Raw genomic sequence first — 4,253 nt, 5'->3', positions numbered from 1 at the left:
CAAGTGAGGGATATGACTTACCTTCCTCTGTTTGGCAGTGGTCATTTATCATGTATGATTGATGTGACATTGGACAACAATCATTTCATGCTGTGACATTGCACAACAATCATTTCATGCTTGTTAATTTGGTCGTGAATAGTCATCTGCCACCTATCCATCCGGCATGAGTACATCATAGAGCTAAAAACTTGAGGAATTTACTCAAAATGTTCAAACCCCGACTACTCGTGAACGAATAATTAAAGTCTTGTCGGTAGTTTCAAAATGTTCTTTTATTGTAATTTGTATTTGTATTTGAATTTTAGTTCAGTTTGTATTAGTACTTGAGTTTACAAATATATATTATGTGAATTTCATGTATTTATTTGACTGTTAACAAATAAGTTGGTTAAATTGCCAAACAAAATCAGGAGTTTCGTACATTATGTATGAATCTTAAGCTTCCGTTTCGTGTACAATTCTACGAAATTAGAGCTAACATTTTATGTTCTTCATCACAAGAAGAAAGAAATCATGATATCCCCAATTTCGTCATTCGTGGTCTATACTGATGAACACATATATTTCGTGAATTTGTATATGAATATATTCACTGAATTTCGTGGGTTATAACACGAAATGGCGGATGATGTTTTTGTTTTTTTCTGAAAAAATTACAAATGTAATAAATCGTACTGCAAACGAGTAAAATACCAACATTTCAATTAGTAAATTCCGACTAATACTAAAGGAGGATACAAAATTCTAGTCGCACGTGCATTATCCTATTTAATTTGTTGCCACGTACTCACTCTCCAAAGATATTTAGAGCAAACGAAAGAGATATTTTCCATATCCCTTCACGTGTCAACCACTCTCTTATTCCTTCCGAAAACGGTGACATTTTCCTTCTTGATTCAGCAACTTTAGCATCCACCAATCCGCTCTACCAGCCAATCAGAATGCACCACGCTTGTACCATTCATAGTCATTAATAATTACTTTTTCGAGTAATGGTTCAATCATTGATCCTTTCCTCGCCACGCGTCCTCTTCCCGTCAAAACTTTCCCAATATATAAACACCATTCCTCACCAAAATTTCCACCACCTGAAAATGCTGTCGGTGAGAGCGAGTCAGAAACCGAGGCTCTCCGAGTCAGCCCACTCGGGAATACTGGACGAGCGAATCCTCGTACTGGTCTTCGCCTCCCTGAGATGGGACATCCACGACCTCTGCCGGGCCGCGTCGGTGAACCGGAGGATGCGCGCGTTGGCCAAACGCGTCCTGTGGCGGGAGCTCTGCGCTCACCACGCGCCGAGGATGGTGTCCGCGCTGACGGCGGGATCCGGCAACACCAGGTTGGTCGGCGGGTGGCACGCGCTGGCGAAGCTGCTGTTTTTCTGCAAGCCGAGCCGGCAGTTGAAGCTGAGCCATCATGATCAGCCGTCTTCGCGGCCGGGCCACTTCGTCAGGTGCTCCCGGTTCTCGAAGACTTCCGGCCGGAGCTTTCTGGCCAAGGGATGCAGAGATCAGGACGTGCTGTACGTGAGCGACCCGTGCGAGCACGCGGCGGCGGCGGCGGGGGAGAGGCAGGATGACTTGGTGGGAATATACCGGGGAATATTCGGGGGATTCATGAAGTCGAGGACGCGGGATTGTCTGATAAGGAGGCGGGTGGAGTTTGAGGCGGGGGTGAGGTGCCCGTACTGTGGGGCCCGGGTGTGGAGCATGACGGCGGCGGGGATGATCCCGAGGAGGAACGCGGCGAGGCGGCTGGGGTCGAGTGGGGAGTCGGTGGAGTACTTTGTGTGCTTGAATGGTCACCTGCACGGCACGTGCTGGTTGATGCCTCTGTCTTCGTCGGATGAAGAAGAAGATGATGATGATGATGATGAATTCGATTTAGATGGATATAATAATGGTGGGGTCCCAACCCTTAATAACCATAACCATAGCACCAGCAATAATGGTGGGGTTGGGGTGAACACCAGGATTGCACTAATTAAGGTTTAATTAATACATACACATAATTAATTATATGTGTGTACTGATCAAATCATCAGTTAGAATGAAGTAGTGATTTTAGTGTGGCCTTGTTATCGTTTAACTAATACAAGTTTTGCACCATTTTTAATTTGACTTTATCTATATAAATAGAGAGAGAGAGAGAGAGAGAGAGAGAGAGACTGCAACCAACACAACAAAACATATCTCCACCTGGTCAAATCATTCACCCACTTCCTGTCTCTTGGATAAAGTCAAAAATTATATAAAGCGAAACAACCAGCTAACTATATAGCTGCATTGGGTAAACTTAAACATTTGTACGTGTATATTAGCTTGTAAATCATAAGAAAAACGTAAATCACACCAGGTAAACCTTAACTGACAAGCTCGACCTAGCAACTATTGGCAAGAGAATTTGAATTTGAGTCAATTAACACAAATTCTCATACTTTAACCGTTAGATCATCCCTTGTAGGACCTATCGTCTATATATATATATATATATATATATATATATATATTTTTTTTTTGCCAAGTGATCAGTACCTAACATAATATATATATATACATATATATATATATATATATATATGACCTTGCTAAATGGCTAGAATCTGGCCGGCCAAAATTTAATATTTTTATTTATTCTTTTATTTATTTACACTTATGTCCTTAATTGTGATTTTGGCTCCATTAATTTATCTCTCTAATTTCGTTCTTAATTTGTCATTATGGAAGTTAGTTGAGCCTAAGTAAACAGAAGTTATAACATGTAACTTTCAAATTTTCACGATAAACCATAAAACCCAATATATCATAATTGCACGAAACAATAAACCAACCAATGTTGGTAGAACCGGATCGAATCGGTCGGTCGGACCGGTTCGACCGTGACCTGACAATAAAGCGGTCCGGTCTGACTTCTAAAACCGGAAAAATCGAAAATCGGGGTCAAATGACCAAAATCCGGTTCGACCGGGTAAGACTCGAGAACCGACGAGTCAGTGAAGGAACCCGGTTTTCGGCCAAAACGTCTCGAACCACCGTTGAGTTGGTTATTTGTGGCTAGATTTGAGCGAACCTTCACAGACTTAGTAGTGGGTGGCCGGATCTAATTATGAGTGGTCGAAGAATTGTTGGATATGATCATGGGTGATCAAATAGGGGTGACTGATTGCCGGATTTGAAGAATAAAAAATACAAAAATATAAAGTATCTGCAATAAAATATAGTAAAAAACAAGGTTGTAAAAAGTGGTAATCGGGTCGGAGGCTGTCAGGGACCGACTCACGATTAATCGGTGCGGCGGTGATTAATCGATAAATCGGAAATAAATCAATTTTTAAAATTTAATATAATATATTTCTAGATATTATTTATAAATACATGCACAAAACATATATAAAAAGATATTTAAACATAGTTATATCTCCATCATGTATATCTCTTAATAAAATAATAGAAAGTTTAATAATAATAAGATCATAATACATAAATATCCTTATAATATAAATAAAAAAGCAATTTTTTTTTAAATTTACATTTATTCTTGAACATTCCTAACATACATCATTAGTTCTTTAACAATAACAGTTAACAAAAACAAAATAAAACATAAGCTCATATTTTGTTTATTAAAATCCCAACTTTTATTTTGAAAAAAAAAAAAAAAACCAATTTTTAACTGATTTTTGACCCGCCATAAATGTTTGACCGCCTCAGACCGCCCCACAGGCAAAAAACCGATTTTGTCAAACCTTTACACTAAAATCGTAAAGGTTTTTGACCACCTCCGCCATGACCCAAATGGTCGTCGGGTTCTATAGCCGGAAGTAAGGTGAAGTAGATAAAAGTGAAAATAATAAGTGGGAGATTAAAAATATAAAGAAAATCCTATAAACCCATGACCCAAATGGTCGTCGATTTTTCAAACCTTTACACTAAAATCGTAAATGTTTTTGACCACCTCCGCCATGACCCAAATGGTCGTCCGGTTCTATAGCCGGAAGTAAGGTGAAGTAGATAAAAGTGAAAATAATAAGTGGGGGATTAAAAATATAAAGAAAATCCTATAAACCCATGACACAAATGGTCGTCCGGTTCTATAGCCGATCCGGTGTTAACAATATTGAAACCAACATTAAGTACAATATTATTATGACCACCAACCTATTCAGAATCAATTTGCACCATAACAACACAAGGATTTGAACCTTGGTTGATTTCAGGATAGAGAACCCTCCAACCGCTTGGGCAACAGTA

The 4,253-nt window shown here is 39.3% G+C and overlaps 1 pseudogene across 1 annotated transcript; it reads left to right on the top strand.

The window, feature by feature from the left end:
* Positions 1-884: 884 nt before the first annotated feature.
* Positions 885-2,118, top strand: LOC148765382 (EID1-like F-box protein 3 pseudogene; annotated as a pseudogene). The gene has a single exon (XR_016029815.1). The product of XR_016029815.1 is annotated as an EID1-like F-box protein 3 pseudogene (transcript).
* Positions 2,119-4,253: the final 2,135 nt, after the last annotated feature.

This window comes from Erythranthe guttata, chromosome 14 (assembly GCF_056151865.1).
Source record: "Erythranthe guttata isolate IM_541 chromosome 14, IM_541, whole genome shotgun sequence".
Classification (NCBI taxonomy): Eukaryota; Viridiplantae; Streptophyta; class Magnoliopsida; order Lamiales; family Phrymaceae; genus Erythranthe; species Erythranthe guttata.
The sequence above is the reverse complement of the archived record's forward strand: the minus strand, read 5'-3'. Positions and strand labels throughout refer to the sequence as shown.